Source organism: Mesoplodon bidens (genome assembly GCF_964165515.1).
Source record: "Mesoplodon bidens genome assembly, chromosome: 16".
NCBI classification, from domain to species: Eukaryota; Metazoa; Chordata; class Mammalia; order Artiodactyla; family Ziphiidae; genus Mesoplodon; species Mesoplodon bidens.
The window spans coordinates 70,524,654-70,545,470 of record NC_138173.1 but is presented as its reverse complement, the minus strand read 5'-3'; the positions used below and the strand labels follow the sequence as shown (position 1 = coordinate 70,545,470).

Sequence of the window (20,817 nt, the reverse complement as noted above, 5' to 3'; positions counted from 1 at the left end):
CTACAGATATTTTAAATCCCACAGTTTTAGTTATATTTACATTTACACATCTACCATTTCCATTGCTTTTCATTTATTCCCTCATTTCTAGATTTCATCTGGGGTAATTTTGCATCCACCTGAAGAATATCCTTTAACATTTCTTCCAGTATATGCCTACTGGTAACAAATTATTTTTCCTGGAAAGTCTTTATTTTACCATATTTGCAGTGTATCTTGCCCTTGCCTCTTCTTTCTTATCTGGAATATGAGCACTGCAGCTGCCATCTCTTCACAAGGACGGAAGTCACGCACAAAAGATGGTGGGTCATAAGGAAAGAACAGAAAAAGCCTGGAGCCCCACTGATCTTGTGGAGCTACTGTACTGGACACCTAGACAGCCAACATGTGAAAGAAAAGCAAACCCTAACAGTTTAAGCACCGTTCTTACTTTGGTTCTGTTACAAGACAAATATCATTCCTGATACAATGTCTTTGATCAATTCTGGAAGCTTCTTAGCCACTTATCTCTTCCAATGTAGCTGTTAAGATATCTGTAATTTACAGTTAAATAATCCAGCATTTGTGGCACGAGTTACTCATGTAAAGTTGTCACATAGATCCTGCTAGTATTATTCTGACCAAGAAAGTACAGTCCAGGATGATCAGCTCACACTCTATAATTAGAGAATCCATAATCCAGAGGCAACTTCCCTAGGTACTGTTGTCTGTCTCTTGACCAACATATAATGCTTTGCTAATTTACACACTAAAGGTCAGAAATTTTTATTGGTGAAATTAGAGGCCTGTTAACTAGAATGATGAACTGCAAAAATTGGCCCCTGATGGTTAAAGGTTTTCAAGATTATGCGGATTGGCTAAAAGTAGAGTTGCACACCCACCCAGCAAGAACAGGACAAAGAATCCAGCTTGGTCTGTAGCCCTTACCCTTTGGGAAGATGTCCTAATATAATCCCCTGAAAGGTCCTCAGTGTCCAGCCATGAACACAGGTTTTGTTAAGGGTAACAGAATTCTGCTTCTTGAAGGGAACTTTCAGGCAAGGTGGTTAGAGCATCTCAAAGGGTAGAGAACAACTTCCTTAAGCCTACAGAACAGGCAGCAAGATTTTTTTTTTTTTCTTACTTAATATCTGTATTGGTGACAGAAGTTGGTGAGAAACTGCCTTCATTATAACCTGGCTGTTAGGGGGTGATCTGGGGGCAGGAGTGTGTTTGGGGTGGGTGGGCATTCAGTGGGTACTATTATCTAACAAGGGTTGTGCACAAATACATTGCCTTCGGTCAGTTCACAACTGCCTCACCCCCAGTTCTATTTCCTCCTGCTTAAAACTCCTAAAATATATATGTACACTGGATCTTACTTGTGTGAATCTTTCATTTTTTTCCATCTCTTTTATGCTGTATTCTAGCTTATTCCTGTCGTTTCAAAAATTATCAAGTGTCTGAAATAGTAAATTTCTTCCCAGTGAAACTAGAAGAGAGGCCCCAAGAGGGCAGAAATTTGTTTTATTCGTTGCTTTACCACCAGCACCTTACTATGCCCTGCACAGTAAGGAGGTGGTCATTATATGTGTGTGTGTATATATATATATATATATATATTTTTTTTTTTTTTTTTTTTTTTTTTTTTTTTTTTCGGTACGCAGGCCTCTCACCGTTGTGGCCTCTCCCGTTGCGGAGCACAGGCTCCGGACGCGCAGGCTCAGTGGCCATGGCTCACGGGGCCAGCCGCTCCGCGGCATGTGGGATCCTCCCGGACCAGGGCACGAACCCGTGTCCCCTGCATCAGCAGGCGGACTCTCAACCACTGCACCACGAGGGAAGCCCCCACAATAATTTTTAAGCTAAGCTTGGATACTGTGAGAGCAAGACTGTAAGGGACATTTCAGCTCTTTGTCATGGAAATCCTCCTTTCCCTCCACCTAGTCTTAGGTTCAGAAGCTGCTTTGCAGCCCCAGGCTGCTGTGCAGAGCTCTGCGCCCCCCTTCCTGAGGCCGCAGTTCCCTCTAGGGTCTTGGCTTCCTGCAGAGGTCTCAGTCCCACCTCCCCTGAATTGTCAGGTCATGTCTCACTGTTAAAAGCCCCAGAGTTCACTGGCGAGGCTCTTAGCTAAGATGATAATCCTGCAGGTCAGAGGCGCTGTCAGTGCCTCCGTTTACTACTTCGGCTTTGTTTTCTCTTCACTTCTGGCAGTTGGTATTTCCTTTCTTTTCTTTTGCAGTCAGCTGCGTGTATATGTTATGTTTTATTTGGCATCTTTCTGAGTTTGGAGCTACGGGATGGTGGTGGTAGCAAGGTTTATGTTAATTCAGTCTGCCATGCCACCAAGATTCCTGGAAACAAACTATGCGAGAAGGTAAAACAATAAACCACCATTTTAAGCCACTGGTTTGCAGTTTTCTATTACACTGCAGTAACATTCAATCACTAATTGATGCACTTTGAAAAGCAGAACAAATGAAGAAAACACAAACTGAGAGTTGGAAGAAAATGTTTATTTCGTAAAGAGGTATGGAGGTAGAAAACCAGTAAGAACAGGGAAAGGAGAACTTACAAGTGGGGGATTTTGAGTCAACTGGGAAGTGACTTGGACAAAACTTTCATAGGCAACAGAGCTTCATATACCAAAACCACGACACTGAAAGGCATCTAATAATCAGCCAATTTTATCTGTATCAGTAGTAATAAGAATAATTCTCTCTACACGTCCACCTTTTCGAAAGGAAAATTAATCAGTGAAGACCTAGTTGGCTTTAATGTTTCCAGTGTGTGTCTCGAGTTATCAAAAATTAACTGTAGGAGAGTAGGATGAAGTAGAGACCTGCATTTTTGGGTTGAGAAAATATTAACCTTTAATTGTGCAACTTAATTCTTGGGTGTGCCTTTGCTGTCTGATTTTTGATTATTCTTCCCTACAACATTAGCATGATGGAAGTATAATTACTTGGTCACCACTTAACATTTCAGTTCTGTTTTTCAACATGTAACCAAGGGTACAATTTAAACACTTTTAACAGTAAATAATTGTGTACGTGGTAAAATAAGTTGGCTTCTTTCAAATTTAAAGGGTATAGTATCAACTGAAACTAACTCCACTCAAGAAATAATTGAGTGTCTTCTATTAAGCAGGTATAGTGCTGGTACTGCTTGAATATTACCCTCCTATTAATCATTCGAAGAACTTTAGAAAAGACTTGTGAAACCAGAGCACTACCAGAGGACTAACTGTAACCCTTCACACCCTGTGGTCTATTTTTCTTGCTGTTACAAGTAACATGAAGTACTCCCACTTTGTAGAGCCAGAGAGATAAAATCATTGATCACTGTCATATGGCTAGAAAGTAGCAGGTGCTATAACATGAACCCAAGGCCTTGATTCCAAGATCAACTTTTATACTGTCATTATGATGCCTTTATACAATTCTTTAGTGGACAGTTTTCTCCACCTGGCAGTCATTTTCTTACTTTAATTTTTTATAAGGAAAACACTGTGAAGAAGCAAAGTAAAAAACTGATTTAATCCTTGGCAGTACAGTGGCAATTAAATAGCTGTTAAAAAAACAGTGTTTTGAGAACATGCCCAGGGTTTTTGAGAACATTTCTACTGGACACCTTTGCTCCAAGCTTATCTTCCATTGAGAGAGGGAGGGGACCGTATTTAAAAACAAGAATAGGGACTTACCTGGTGGCCCAGTGGTTAAGACTCTGCGCTCCCAATTCAGGGGGCCCGGGTTCGATCCCTGGTCCGGGAACTAGATCCTGCATGCCGCAACTAAAAAAAAAAAAAAAAAAAAAAAAAAAAATTAATAATAAAAATAAAATAAAAACAAGAATAAAATTTTCTTCTTTCAACAAAATTTATCATGTCAGACACTGAATTTATGAAGACAAGCTTGTTTCTGTCTTCAAGGGGCTCATAATTTAAGAGAACTACACATGTAAATAAATTAGTGATCATTTTAGTACCAGTGATAGTGCTAAACTAGAAGATAGTAAAAGACATACTTATGACACAAAGAGAAGAACCTCCCTCCCTTTTACCTGGAAGGTCCAAGATCCAGGTAATATTAAGACATTTGAACTGAGTTTTGAAGAGTGAGTTATTTCAGGAGGGCTTAGTATGTGCCAGATAGTGTGCTAAGGGATTATCTGGATTATCTAATTAAATTATCACTGCAATTTAGGAGATAGGTAACCCCATTTTACAGATGAATCCAAGTGGTTTAACCTAGAACTCAATCTGCTAAATATTGTGAGCTACTGACATACGCAGACACACAATAAAACAATCACTGGAATCACAGAGATAAAGGGACTTATAAAACTGTAATGTTCTCATGTACATACAAGGCATATGAAGTGAGTATGCTTCAGGAATTAGCCAAAGGTCACATAATATAGAGACAATCTCTTATTCTCTCAAGGGCCTGTCCATTGAATGATCACGTTTCCCTGAAAATGTTATTCTCTTCCTGCTTTTCCCTTTAACTCCTTCAAACTCTCCATCACCAAAAGCCACTTCAAACCACATTCCAACTTACCAAAGGGCGAGGTCATTAAATGAGTGCAGCGGAAGGACACACGGTTTGATAGGGTGAGCCTGTATTTAAAACAAGATATTTACTGTAAATGTCAGTGTTTTATAAACAGTGATCTGAAAAGACTGAGAAACAAGTAAAACAGGTTTGCCAGCTTTTATGAACAGTGCTTCTTACATACTCGACCTATTACATACGAAGATAAATACAAGGCATGAATTCAAATCCCAGATATCCTGAAAACTTCAGAAAAGACTTGTACTCTGGTCTACCCAGGGCTCTACCTACAACTGTACAGTACACATTCCTGTATGGTATGGCTACATCAAGTTTTCTAAGCACTTGGGTTAGTTTTCCTAATGTCAGCCCTCGGAGCCTTCTACCTGCCCTGTCTGAGCTGCCTGGGATCTGTTCAATCATTTTTTTAAACATAAGTAAACAGTACAAACTGTTCATTGTTTAGTTTGAAACGAAAACTTTAAATGCTTGTGTGGAAACAAAAAGCTGAAATAACTTCCTTAGGGTCATAATAAAACTCTATCATTCTTATCATATGTGCAGTTTTAAAAACATACTTTAAAGGTTCAAGGTGGACGACTATTAAGACTTTGAAAAAAAAAGCAAACAAAGACTGACTGGAATTCTAATGTAGATGACTCTGCTCATGGCTAGTGCGCAAGAGCACGGTAAACCTGTTGTGGTTTAGGTTTAACATACAGATGGAGAGAATGGATATGCAACATTCTCGGTACTACTGCGTTTATTTCCCACCTTAAAGTGAAGACCCAATTATAAATCCTATTGATTCTACAACAGTAACAATATAAAAATTGACAGGAGCCAAAGAATATCAGCAAACTTATTAATAAGAAAAGGACAAAAGTGAGCATTTATTTGGTAGCACAGCATACACTGGTTCTGAAAGGTATGAAAATTAGAATCACACATTTAATCACACACCTTAAAAAAATTATAGGTGTTCCTTTCTAGATTGACTGTATATTTGAGGGTAGATCCCTCCCATGCCTTTATTTCTTTAATCTCCACAAATGCCTGAGACCCACAGCCTGCATATATGAACCACTTATGGTACCCAGGACACTTGCTCTGAGGTCAGGGATCTCCATCACTTTAACTGCTCTGTGATTTTAAGCAACTTAACTTCCCTGAGCCCCAGTTTCCTGAACCGTAAAGTATACCAATAACACTTACCCTAAACCTAAAGGGCTGCTGCGAGGGTTAGATGAGAACATTACGAAAGTAATAAGTACCTGTACCGTAATAGGTGTTCCTATTACGGTGGTATTTATGAATACTCAGACAGTAATAATGACAGACGTATTAAAATGAGTGACAAACTCAGGGGAACACCCGAGGTCTAAGGACTGTTAACGCAAAGATAAAGAACTGATAGAATAGACTTTCCTTTTTATATGAGTTTTATGATTTAAAAAAATTGATCAGAATAAATGTCTGAAAAGAAATCTTTAGGTAACTAAAAATAAAATTTGAAATGACGAGGGCTCCTTAATTGTGGCTCCAGGGTTCCTTAGTTGTGGCTCGCCAGCTCCCTAGTTGCGGCACACGGGCTCCTTAGCTGCGGCATGCATGTGGGATCTAGTTCCCTGACGAGGGATCGAACCTGGGCCCCCTGCATGGAGAGCACAGAGTCTTATCCACTGCGCCACCAGGGAAGTCCCCAGCATAATGTATTTATAATACTGAGGATGGTATGGGCCTTCCTAAGACAACAAAACCCAGAAGTTACTAAAAATTACATAATGATTTAAAATAAAATTTTAAAAAACACATGACAGATAGGAGCAAGTATCTGCAACACATTTAATAACTTAGAAAGAAAAAAAAATCCAAAATACATACAGTTCCTAAAAAACAATAAGAACAAATTAACAAACCAAAAGAAATATGGGCAAAGGACATGAATATACAATCAAAAAAATAAAAATGAAAGAAAGAAAACCAAATGAAAATGTGAAAAGATATTAGCTTCACTCTTGGACAAGGAAATGAAAATAAAAACAGATACTTCTTTGCAACCATCAGGTCAGCAAAAATGAACACGAATGGTAATGCTTTGGGGCAAGGATGTGAGGAAACAGGTACTCTCTTACATGGCTAGCGAAAGTATAAACTGGCACAGACTCCTTGGAGAATAATTTTGCAGTACCTGTAAGTATTTTAAATAGACATGTTCCTTGACACAGCAATTATACCTTTACAAATGGTTTTATAGAAATTATCACACAAAATATGAATCAAAATATTCTGTATTTTGCAAGACTGCCTAAAACAGTGAAATACTGGAGCAACCTATGGTTCCACTAATAGGGAAAAAAGTACATTGTGGTATATTTATATATGGAACTAAAAGAAAAATACGTGATGCATAGATATGGAAAGTTCTCCAATGCATGAAAAAAAGTATAAGATACATATACAGTATGATTTCATGGTATTATAAATCCCACCCATATCACCAAGGTATATGTGTGTACAAACACGACAAGAGCTTGGAAGGATCACCACTGTTAATAATTCAGAGTGCAAGAAAAAGGCAGGCTGTGGTATGTGAATGTGAAGAGAATATTTTTATATACTCTTCATGTTTACTCTAAATATTACAGAATGAATGACCACACATTTAGAAAGTTATCTGAAGGGACTTCCCTGGTTGTCCAGTGGGTAAGACTCTGCGCTCCCAATGCAGAGGGCCCGAGTTCGATCCCTGGCCGGGGAACTAGATCCCACATGCAGGCTGCAACTAAGAGTTTGCATGTCACAACTAAGAAGCCCACACGCCACAACTAAGACCCGGTGTGGCCAAAATAAATAAATAAATAATGAATTAATAAATAATAACTTAAAAAAAAAGTTATCTGAAAATGAAGGATTCGCCAGTACCCAGTTCCCAAACTCTGTTTCTCATTCATACTCATACATTTACTTGAAAATAACCCAGTATTCTGGTTAACATGGAAACTTCTTGTGCTACTAATTACTACATAATTTTAAACAACAATTATTAAATATAAACAGGATACCCAAAACAAAACTTTTCAGAGATAACGTATAGTATAAGAAAAATTTATGTCAAAATTAAGACAACTGTATACCTTTAGCGACCTTTTATACTTTTTCAATCAAAGAAACCCTGCAAAAACCCTTATTTTCCCAGGGAATCTGAACTCCTATAAAACTTGCGTGAAGAACAAGTAGCAAAGAAACGTTCTCAAACTACTTTTAAAAAACAAAACAAATAACCCAAACCCTGTTTTTAAATATTTTTAGACAGTAGGGCAAATACTAAACACATAGCTTAACAGTCTTTAAAGAATCACTTTGAAATAAGCAAGGAAAAGGTCAGAACTTTTAAGCCAGTTATAATTGCATCTGGTTAGTCCCAAGACAGTTAAGTGACTGAACAGGTTCTACTGCTAAGACTTTGATTCCCAGAACAGTTATACTCAGCCTCACAGGAATAATGTGTATTAAATTATACCAACACCCTTGGGATGTGTTATTTTCCATAAAATTAAAGGAAGTTAAGGCTAATGTTAATGGTAGAATTGCTTTTTAAAAAAACTGAAACGAATAGAACTAAAAGGTAAACTCATGTGTATCAGATTCCCCATTTTAACTGACATTTTTTGATTACTGAAGCCAAAGGACACATTTGTTTGGAACCATAAAATCCTACTACTGGGAACTGATGAAATGAGAAAGATATAATGAAACAGGAAGAAGTTAAATAATTTATGCCAAATGCATAGCAAATAATTATGAGGAGAGATATCCAATCTTCAAATTTGATAGAAAATAGTTGGAGTTTAATTTTGGAACATATTCAAATATTATTGAAAAATCCAACTTTATATTATATGCTCTATCAATCAATTAAATAAAAAATGACATTTGGAAAGTAAGGGGGGAAAATGGGGACATTTTAACATTTACCCAAATTCTGTCACATTTAAAACTGATAAGCACATGTTCATCAGAAAAAAATTTCTTTTACATTTCTAATAAATGTATTTTTTTTTTTTTTTTTTGCGGCACGCGGGCCTCTCACTGTTGTGGCCTCTCCTGCTGCGGAGCACAGGCTCTGGACGCGCAGGCCTAGCGGCCATGGCTCACGGGCCCAGCCGCTCCGCGGCGCGGCACGTGGGATCTTCCCGGACCGGGGCACGAACCCGTGTCCCCTGCATCGGCAGGCGGACTCTCAACCACTGCGCCACCAGGGAAGCCCTAAATGTACGGTTTTTAAAGAAATCAAGGCATGTATTTTCTAAAGGGTGAGAGACAGCTCAGTATAACAGAATAATTTACAGTATTAACTAAAAGAAGATAAAGTGAAAAAAAAATTTTCACTTAACTATAACTCAACTTTCATGTGGAGCTTTTTCTGAGTGATAAAGTGAGGCAAAGCTGATAGCCCAAATGATCAAAGACCCCATAATATAATCAGGAAAGTATGGAATATAAAGATATAGATACAGGGCTATTAAACAAAAGAAAAAAGCAATAAATTAAAAAACACTATAAATTAGGAATTTAACCTATAGGCCATTTGGGAGCCTAAACCATATGATATGCTAAATATTTTTTCATATTGGGGAATATGAAAGAAAAAATTTATATTCTGTTCACTGAGGTTCAAAGGTAAACTGATGGGGAACTCTCACATATGCTTAATCTGAAAAAATATATTTCATAAGACTACCCTTAGGTTATATGATGCTTCCATAATGCACTGCAATACTTCTCTTGAAGTATTATAAATCAGAAAATAACCTAAGCACTTGACAAGTTTTAAATGAACATGTGGAACTCACTGAAATATACATTTTACATCCAAGCGCATAACAGAACAGCTCCCACTTAATAAAATTTTAAAACTTTAGTATATTGAACAAATAGAATACAATTAGAAAGACAGCACTCACCTACTCAAGAACAAGTCTCCCTGACTTGACTCCACATTTTTTATTTAATTGTGAATGTTTCATAACACATAGACATCTTCCAGAGGAGAAGCAGCAAATGTGAGTTCTAATTCTGGATTTAGGCACAGATTAGAGTTTATGGATACTTGCCAAGCTGCTAGAAAGAATAATATGTACTTCTTAAGTCATTTTGATTTCGTGGTTGTTGTTTACTTTGTGTTTTACCTGTACAGAATGTGGATGCGTCACCAAAAAAAGAAAAGTAGAGCTGATTTCATGGAGTTGAAAAACAGTTACAGAAAATTAATTTTAAGTAGAGTGTTTTCAATAAAAGCATGAAATATGAAAGTATCATTTAAATCAAACAAGTCATACCTAGAACTAGTTATCAGGTATTAGGTTGTCTTTATTTACAAATGTATGGCACAACTATACTCTGAAAAAAAAGGATGACAAACACATGTTTAAAATAATAATAATAGTAATAACAATAATAATAGCTACCATTTTTCAGGAGCTTAGTATGTACCAGGAATTATTTTAACACTTTACTGGTATTAACTCATTTATAATATTAATCCACTTAATCTCATAACCATCCTATTAGGTAGGTACTCTTATAATCCCAATTTAGCAGATAGAAGAAACAGAGAGAGTAATAACTTCCCCAAAATAACATAGCTAGTAAGTGGCAGTACCAGGATATGAGTTCAAGAAGCTAGGCTTCAAAACTCTACCACTAAATTACAGTGATTTCAAAGATTCAAACCATTTCCATTAAATCAGAAAGTTGATACCATCTTCATTGCTAAAATAAAAATGAGTTAGATCTACTTTAAACATAACAGCAATTATTTACTGAACACCTAAAATATGCTATGTACTATTATTAGGCATTACAGCTGGCATTAACAACAGCTAGCATGTTAGCATTTATCAGGACTTAACGTGACAGGAACTGACGAATGAACCACTTTGCACTGATCACAGAGGCCGATCCTTACGACAATCCTGTGAAGTGGATACCATGCCTATTTTGCAGATGAGAAAAACACCAAGGTGGGAAACAGCGCCTTTCCCTCCTCCAAATCACATACCAAATTGACTGGCAGAGCCCAGATGGCTACAAATGTCTAGTATCAGAGCCCTTGCTTGTCAGAGCACACTGAAAGGGCTACAAATGTGATGTCACCGACCAAACAAGACATTCTTTTGCCCCAGACCCCAGAGTCTCATGTCATGTTAGAGATACAATAACACAACTGAAAAGATATGGCAGCGATGAAAATTTATAGTTATTACATTAAAGAAAAATCAAGCCTCCGTGTGCTATTTTTGCCAAATCCTTTATCAGTGTTAATGGTTGAGATTCCAAGTCAGCTGAAGTAAACATCCACCTCCCAGCCGATCCATGTATTACAGCTGAGTGTAGGATGTTTACATGAACTGAAAACTTGGTTTAAAGCAGGACTTACAAAGATTGACATAAATGAGGCAAAAGTCAAATCCAAAAGTATTTTGAGACAAAGTTTAAACTCCAAGGGAAAAGGCAGAAGTGACATTCTTTTCACTGAAATAATTTATGGCAATGTAAGCAAACATCTTGTAAATGTTCTCGATCTAAATGTGGCTGAGTTTACAGCCTCTCATCTTCCCATATCCCTCTCTTCAAAACAACTGAACTTGCATTTAGAGGAACCTGGCTGATGGCCTTGACGATGCATCAATCACCCATTCTTCCTCAGGAAGGAGATTCCTGTTTTGGGTAAAGGACAAAGTTAACAATACACCTCTGAGGAGCTCAAAGCTTAGCTGGAGCCTTCCTTTTCCTCATTTCTCTTCCCCCTCCTCGAGCCTCTCCCCATCTCCTCCCTCAACTCATAATTCCGTTAAGTTCGCCTCAGTAACATCTCTCCCATACTCTGATCTCAGTACACCTTCTACTGGCCCAAGTGTTGCTAAGTTGCCTCTCAGAAATCCCTCGTCTCTTTGCATTCCTCTGATTAAGAAAATATTACCACCGACACCCCTACGAAGCATATGTGGCCCGATCAGTACACTTGCACCAACGAAGAGGAAATCCTCAAATTTGGAAGTAAAATTAAATATTAAGAACCACTGCCAGCAAATTCTAAAAATCTCTGGAATTTCAGAGGCATTCCAGGACCTTCGGGAACATCCCATCTCTACCTGGCCTCTCTCGTCCTCTTCGGGCTACTTCTCCTGAAGCACCAGTTCTCAAGATTAAACACACACATTTTTTTTTTTTTCTCTACAAGTATATTGGTTTCTTGTTTCAAGCATTCCACTGCAATACTATTTTTTCCTTCTGCTTTTCTTTGCAAATCAAATAGGTTTTGTGGGCTAGACAATTAATAGGATGCTTTCTCTGGGAGAAAAATGGGTCTCAGGTTTCCAACAAACCTTTTTCAAAACAAACTTTTGGATTACTACATGTTTTTAAGTTGGGGATTTTATGCGTATTTTTCTTCAGTCGCTAACTGGGCATAATACCGAACAGGGAAAAGAATGTAAGATGAGCTCCGCGCTTCTGAAAGCCTGGACCCAGGACAGCAGCATCAGCAGCACTTGGGAATTTAGGAAAAACAATGCACATTCTCAAGCATCACCTCAGACCTACTGAATGGGAAGCTCTGGCAAGGCCCAGCAATCTGTATTTTAATTAATAAGCCCTCCAAGTAATTCTGATACATGCTAATATTTGAAAACCAATGGATTAAAGATGAAATTGTTTCACCAAATATGCTGGAAAGCCAGAGCAAAGATAGCAGTGAACATCAAACTGTTAGAAAGTCTGTCATATGCTACAGATTGGGGGTGGGGTGGGGGAAGGCAATGTCAAAACACTCATCACATGTCCACCCATAATGAACCAGGCTGGGGAAACTGGCAGAGACAGCCTGAAGGAGCATAATTTTGAAAAGTAATTAAGTTCAGACTGATATTCAAACTTGAAATTTTTTTCCCCTGAATACACACAGCAAATAGAGGCACATTCGCTCGGTGAATAGACTTTTAACCAGAGGCACAGAAGGGGCCACAGTCAGAGTGCTCTGCATGCAATGAGGACGGCACTGAGGACGGCACGCTGGGATCCGAAGCTCACCGCCCACTTCTGGGTCACCCACCCCACGCCACCTCTGGCTCTGCGTAAAAGGGACTCAGGCATCAAGACCAATGAAGATCCGTCCAACAATGTAATTTTAACCAAGAATATTTGTACATGAGCATATCTAATTGGAAATGAACTTGAAGACAATTCTGTAGTTGTCTGCTTAAAAAAGTAACCCCTAAGGAATCTCAAATCAAATGCTAAGGAAAAAACCTGTCATTTTCAGAAAATGGTATTCAGTAACTAAAAATGTTTTACTTTCAGTATTAACTAAATCAAAATACCTTCTTTGTAAAGAATTCCTGAGGTTTCTAAGACCTGTCAATAAAGACCACACACGTCTTCCTCAATACTAAGTTAAAGAATGGGGGGCTTCCCTGGTGGCGCAGCGGTTGAGAGTCCGCCTGCTGATGCAGGGGACGCGGGTTTGCGCCCCGGTCCGGGAAGATCCCACGTGCCGCGAAGCGGCTGGGCCGCCGTGAGCCATGGCCGCTGAGCCTGCGCGTCCGGAGCCTGTGCTCCGCAACGGGAGAGGCCACGGCAGTGAGAGGCCCGCGTACCGCAAAAAAAAAAAAAAAAAAAAAAAAAAAAAGAATGGGGAAATAAGCTGTTACTGGTTCACTGGCAAATACTAATGCTCTAACATTTTAAAGCATTTGTTCTGTATAGTCAATTGCTAAATTTGCAGGCCACTGGGAATTTTGCGGTTCTTCCAAATTAAAACATAAAGAAGTCATCTGCAAATGACTAAAAGGTTGTACTGAAGTACACTGAAGCAAGGGCATCCAGAATTAAAGCTGACATGGTCTCTGATTCACCTCATTAGGGCAGAATAACATGGAACAAATGTTACGTAACACAGATTGTACATTAATCCTGAGCATCCAGGGATGAGTGGACGGCCGTGCAGAGTGTCACAGCTTTGTGCAGGACACCCACCCTTCTTTTAGCATAGATCTGGGCTATCATTTGAAAGTCTTTCAAATTCAGCTAGGCAAATTATTAAACTAGGCAGTTTCTATCTACCTTACTGGATTTCAAAGCTATGTAACAAAATTTTTCGTAGGAAACAATGTCACCTTGTCTAACAAAATAACCCCATTACCAGAGGACTCTTTCTGCCTTTCCAGGGAGCACTCCCTGGGCTCTTAGAGCAAATGGCCCTGTTTGCTGCTATCTGGAACCCAAGGCCTCCAATGTGCTAAATCAGAGGGTCAACTCTTAATAAAGCATGTTTATTAAGATTTGAGTATGAAGGGATACTTGCTGCATGTTAATCACCAAGCTTGAAAATTATACTTCAACTTGCAAAGCTACCTGTGTCTGAAGCAACTACCTACGCCACCTCCCTCCACCCTGGCCACGCAAGTCTTGTAAACTAGCACAAAGGAGCATTTAAGAATCAGTGCTGCAGCACGAATACATCTGGGCAGCTACATTATGACCCAAACTGTCATTTGCTCATCTGTATAAAAGATATAAGCAAATAGTAGACACTGCTGCAACAAAACAAAATTGTTAGTGGGGCCCCATACAGGCAAGGTGCTCTACTGGACACAGATGGCAGGAAAACTGGTAATTATAAAGATATAATGTCCTCACCCTCAGAAAGCTTATGATCTAATCAAGGAAGACATGCATGTAAAAAATTAGCAAGAACTTTACCTTTTGGTTTAATTATGCGCTGAACCTAACACAGTAAGATGTTTAGCAGTTTAATATTAATACATGATAAAAATACCAAAGCTTTATTAAAGAGAAAGATTTCAATAAAATAGAAATGTTTCCCAGTGTCTAAAAGACAGAGCTAAGAAAACAAATTTTCAAAACTCAGAAAAAGAGCTGTTGTAAAATTATGTGTTATCAATAGTCTGCCCTGAATGCCACCTGTGAGAAAAGCCCTGTATTGCTCAGCACTGTGAGGAAACACAAAAATTAGATACAGTGCACCTGCTCACAAGGCATCAACCTTCTAATGAAGAAGAGAAAAGGCAAGTGATAACCTGAAGATACTCAGGAAAATATACTCAATAAATAAGACAAATATAACCAATGGTGAATGTTGTAAATAGGCTCAGTGGTTTGAAGTCCTGCAAGTTTTTAGAGGACAGTTCTGCCTAGGAGCTGTGACATCATTCTGGGTGGAGAACAGGAAGTTGGGCGGGGGGTGGGGGCAGGGGGCTGAGAGGCTAGCGACCAAGTTTGTACACTTCTTCACTACAGAGAAAACTGAAATGTCTCGGTTGTGTACTGCTGGGCGGTAGGGTGGGGTGGTGGTGATAAATGTACTCTCAATAACGTCTCCGGAATTTCTAAAGGAGGAAATCAGTCTTCTGAACTGTTGGGAAGTTAAACTCTAGCCTACTTGGAAAGGCAATAAAGAATGAAAGTTCACTGCCAGGGCAAAAACAGAAATAAGAACCCATAGTGGAAAAAAAAAATTTTTTTAACTAAATTCTCTAAGGCTCAGCAGCAGCAGCATCTTAAGTCTGGGAAGCTCAGATGGCATCTGCTACAGGATATCCTGTTCTTCGGACAGCATCCCACACTCAACGCTAGCATAAAACATGCATTCTCACAGAGAGCAGTAAATGAGGAAACCTACAGACTCCTGCTGTGTTCCACACATTTCATAGCCTCCCCTGTTCCACTTCTTAGATGTAACCATCCTGAAGCGATGTCTGTGAAGAGCCGGTAGCAGCAAACATCTGACTGAAAGCTTAGCTATGTCTCACAGCTTCCAGTCGGGGATGTTTACAACGACAGACTTCCCGGACAACGAATTAACAGAAGGAGGAAACACAAATGTTGCCAGTCACCATCTTTATCTAATGATTGATAGGCTGTTTAGTCCTGAACGCTATCTGTGACATCTGGGGACAAAAATGATAAAGTGAATGCTATTCATTGGCAAGAGAGAAGCAGTTGATCAACAGCAATTGTTTCCTAAATAAATTACAAAAGACACTATGCATTATAAAGTCGTCTTGGCAACTATGTAACATTAAAGATTTTACCCAGTTATCCTACAAGATACATTTTCTCTTTGCTACATGCAAAAATGAGGTTTTCTCTTCCTAAACCCAGAGTTTCAGAATTAACAATAAACAACACACTAGAATGACAACCCTAATGATCAGACTGACCATACATCTGCCTGAAACAGTCCCAGTTTATGACTGTTGCCCTGATATTATCATTAAAAGCGACTCTCTTCATTAACAAAAGTGTCCTAATTCAGATGGCTAATACAGTGGGTTTTACCGGTAGCGGATCTAAACCGAGTAAGTGTCTAATATTTTCTTCCCCTGTCCCCAGCTGATTTAGGTTAGGGATGTGCAGTCCATGGAAATGAACAAAGCAAAGTAGATAATAAGCAAACAAACTCATGACATTGGCTTTGTTTATAAAACAATAATACACTGAAACCATTTTGTTTCCCACACCACTTTCCTGAAAGAGAGACGGAAGACTAGGTGAAATATAAAAAATCTGCACTCCACTGAAACCAAGATTTGCTTTAATCTAAAGCATGTGAAATTACTGTCTCTTAAAAAAAAACAATTAAAACAATTAGAGTCTACAATTTTCAGTGATTTCCAAGAAATGAACATACATACACACACACATACCCTGCAGGATAACTACTGAACACACCAACATACACAATTTTGAGAGGCTACTAATTTTCTAATATTAATTAATTTCTTTGAGACACTATGGAGGAAGTAATTTCAGTCACTGATATTTACCGTGTGATAATATTTAAAGTTGCTTTCTGAAAAAAAATTTTTTTGGTTTAAATGTCATAAAACTCTACCCATTACAGAAATAATGCTGGAAATAATGAGGAAAGTGCATGTGGTCTCTATGGATACAAGATGACCTTCATTGTTTCTGAAGATAAACACCTTAAAAACAAACAAACAAACAAACAAAAAAACCCAGTGGCTATTTCCAACGAAGGCTATTCAAGCTGTTCTACAATTGAAGATTTCCAGATTTAAATTTTAAAATATAGTTATTTCATGCCTAGGTAGGGACATGATACTTGACTAATTAGGATGCTGCACATTAAGTTGCAATAAACCAGTGATTACAACTCTCTTCTTCAAACAATTTCCCCCTCTGTTCTCAGTTTAATTTTTTTTAAAGGCTGATCAAATGACAGAAATGTTTTATCAGAGCTACTGTATTTAACTTACACATAATTCTATAATACACAGAATCTTTCCTTCAGGGTTATTAGGGAATTCTGTCAAATGTTATACATTTGCTTATGATGTATTACTTTTTTAAAAAAATGCTGGGTTTTATTTATTATTATTTAAATTTATTTTTGGCTGCATTGGGTCTTCGTTGCTGTGCGCAGGCTTTCTCTACTTGTGGCGAGCAGGGGCTACTCTTCATTGACGTGCGCAGGCTTCTCACTGTGGTGGCTTCTCTTGCTGCAGAGCACGGGCTCTTGGTGTGTGGGCTTCAATAGTTGCAGCACATGGGCCCAGCAGTTGAGGCACTCGGGCCCTAGAGCACACGGGCTTCAGTAGTTGCAGTGCATGGGCTCAGCAGCTGTGGCACGTGGGCTCTAGAGCAGAGGCTTCATAGTTGTGGTGCATGGGCTTTGTTGCTCTGCGGTATGTGGGATCTTCCTGGACCAGGGCTCGAACCCGTGTCCCCTGCATTGGCAGGCGGATTCTTAACCACTGCACCACCAGGGAATTCCACTTATGATGTATTCTTGAAGACAGTTGAAAATTAAATGCACAGAAGTTGAATAATTAAATATAAGAAAATCCATTATGAAATACATTCTATAATTTAAAAGTATCTTCTAGACACAAACTATAATAATAATATATAATCTGTATTTCATAAATGTTCTTTTTGTTCTTTTATTCATCATCAAAAACAGAGTAAGCAGGTCAAATCTAATGAAGGTATAGCTGAGGCTAAAGATGAACAATTTTTGGTGTGCTTAATGATTTCCATATTTGTCATAAATGTATTACATACTTGAGAGCTACCATTCTTACTACTAGTGTTAGCACTTTACTTTTCCCTTTACAAATTTTTATAAGAACGGGCAAAACACACATTAGATTCATACAAACAATCTGCTGTTCAGACAGAAATGGGTATGAACTGTTGGCTGGCATAGTGCTACTGTGCAGAAACTGGAAATGTTTGTCAAATCAATCTGTCAATGATAGTTTTGAGTATCCACATATAATGTATGCCAGGCCACGTTTGCCACAGACTCTGTCACACCATAGATCCCACAAGTACAACGCTGAAAACGAGTTAGACACCTAATACATTCCCTTCAATGTGACAACCCGTAATGAAGACATTATTCCTCAAAAGTACAGCTGACATTTGAACAACAGTTTGAACTGCTCGGATGCACTTATATGCAGATTTCTTCCAATACATACATACATAGAGTATTACAAGATCCGCAGTTGGCTGAATCTGCACATACGGAAGCATGGATGTGGAGGACCGGCTACGGGACTTGAGCATCTGCAGATTTTGGAGTCTGTGGTGGGTCCTGGCACAAATGCCCCGCAGATACCAAGAGGCAACTGTATTATTATAAGGAAGTTTTCCTGGGTACAGGAACTTGTACTAGACTACGTAAGAAAATAGTTAAGAAATACCATTTTGTAACTTAAGATAAACATGCTGAAAAAAAAAATAACTTCTCAGTTGGCCTAGATTTTGCATCCTCTAAGAGAAATCTAAGGCAGGGACACTGCTTGGACTAGTAGCAGAGAGGTTATATGCCAAGTCTTAAGGGAAGCAGGGTGGGACTGGGAAAAAAAGCTGGCAAAAGGCAAGAATTCACAGACCAGTAATAAAGGTTATGAAGCAGAAAGCATCCACATTAAAAGAAAAAAAACCCCCAGATACCCCAAAAGATGTTCTCTTCTCTTCTTCAACCTATTCAATAATACTTATCACCCTCTATATGCTTCATGTTAAAAAAAAAAGCAGAGATTAAAAAACTAAGGAAAAGAAAATGATAAAATATTTAAATTAATAAACTCAATCCACTTGAAAAATTTATAAAGTGATGAGGTGCTTAGGATAGACAGATGAAAACAACATGCTTCCTGTTCTTTGAGGCTTATTTATGATTTACTCATTATTACCAATTGCCATATGTAACACAGGCTTGAGCGTGTTTTCATACAGTTTCTCAAGCTAGCTTTATAACTAGTTCTAAGGTTAGTAGTAGGACAGGCATTAACTCTACCCTACAGATGAGGAAGAAGGTACAAATTGGAGAAGTGATTTGAGCAAGCTCAGCCATTGACTATGAGCCACTATCCAGGAACCACCGACATGGCGACTACCTCTGAGGACAAATAAGCCTGGCAAACTGAAATACCTGAAAACAATCAATGAGGTGATGAAGATGAAAGCGCTGAAAAGCAGTGCTCAGTTGTAAAGTACATGATAATCATCGCCATGACATCTTATGTCTGTAGAGCATGTTCACACCTTTCATATGGATTTTCATAGTGATAATTCTGAGAAGCAGGCAAGGTGGGTACTATTATCCCTACTACACCCAGCTTAAATCAGTTCTGCTATAATAATGAATATGTGTTCTCTGGAAGTAACGACCCATATCAGATACTTTATGTGATATTCAAATTGATAATCAAATGAAAGTTTACCTAAAAAACTTACTATATGTGTGTATATACAATGTGTATGTGCATGTGTGTGTAGACATATATATGTATGTGTATAAATGACTTATTTTCAATTCGACTGTTTTTTGTTGTTTTTTTTTAAACTTTCCCCCCATTTCTGTCACCTTTAACGGGATCAGCTGTTTTTTGTGCTGCATGATCACAGCTCAGACACACAAACACCCTTTGGGATGGTTAGTGCTTAGGCTCATCAGCAGAGAAGCAGTTCCTTTTCCTCACAAATCTGAATAATACACCATCACACTCACACTGGACATGGCTTGACCCCAAACCAGCAGCCTCAGCTCTACCTATGAAACTGTTAGAAAAGCAATTCTCAGGCTTCTACCCCAAACCTAATGGATCAGGAATTAGAGGGAACGAGACCCAGAAATCACTGTTTTACAAGCCTTCCAGGTAATTCTGATGCACACTAAATTCTTTTAACCACTGATCTAGGTTTCTACCATAGTTCCAATAACATGCCTAAAGCCCGCTGACAGAAGAGCTCTCTGTTAGGGTGACCACTAGCCCTGCCATTAGGGTTTGTCTGGGACTGAAAGGGACTATCAGTTTTAAAACCAGGACAGTCCTGGGCAAACAAGGACTAACTGGTCACCCTAATCACCATTACAGATCAAAAATGAAAAAACTATTCACTTAAAATGGAGCATTGATATTATGGACGAAATGCATGTTGCCTTTTGGGTAGAGAGAGAAGGTTATATTAAAACCCCAGGAAGTGTTAATGGATAATTTAGTTTACCATTTCAGTGTAATTATGCATTTTCTCCATTAATGCTCGGAACAAAGAAAGTGTAGCTTTCCACAATAGGGGTGCCATATAGCTACATATAAGCACTGATTTGTTATGTACTTACTGAAAAAAAGTTTGCCCAGGAATGCTTCAAACCTGAAGGGAGGTAGGGTAGGGCAGTGTTCGGATAAAATGATCAAACACTTTATTAAACTATAGGGCAATCAGAAATTTGTATTTTTAAATTAAAAAAAAATTTTTAATGTTTTTCGCCACACCACATGGCATGTGGGATCTTAGTTCCCTGACCAGGGATCGAACCTGTGCCCCCTGCAGTGGAAGCCTGGACTCCTAATCAGTGGACCACCAGGGAATTCCCTGTATTTTTTTTAAATAAAATTCTCTGACCACAGTCAAAACTGATAGTGAGTTGAATAGCAGCCAGATTTTTAGATTCTCAAGATTTTTAGATTTTTAAGAATCCTTTCAGATTCTTCAAATACTGCCCACTGAAAGTCCTAGGTCAAAAACAGGGTAAAATTAGTCACCAGTGACACACAGCTGGCTGTGAGTGTTAAGACCATTTACATCAGGTAAGCTGAGCAGGTCTGTGGTCCCACAGCACTCAGATAACTGAAAGGCAGATTCTCTTTTTAAAAAAAAATTATTTATTTGCCTACGTCGGGTCTTAGTTGCCGCATGTGGGATCTTCGTTGTGGCA

At 38.6% G+C, this 20,817-nt stretch overlaps 1 long non-coding RNA gene across 4 annotated transcripts in view; it reads right to left on the bottom strand.

Annotated features, from left to right (window-relative positions):
• LOC308629875 overlaps positions 1 to 20,817 on the bottom strand; it is an 89,966-nt gene that overhangs the window by 42,205 nt on the left and 26,944 nt on the right. For all 4 annotated transcript variants that reach the window (XR_014017723.1, XR_014017724.1, XR_014017725.1 and 1 more), the window contains exons 2-3: positions 4,542 to 4,600; positions 3,683 to 3,772 (exon numbers count right to left, since the gene is read on the bottom strand). This is a non-coding gene — a long non-coding RNA (uncharacterized lncRNA). The remainder of the gene's footprint in view (positions 1 to 3,682; positions 3,773 to 4,541; positions 4,601 to 20,817) is intronic.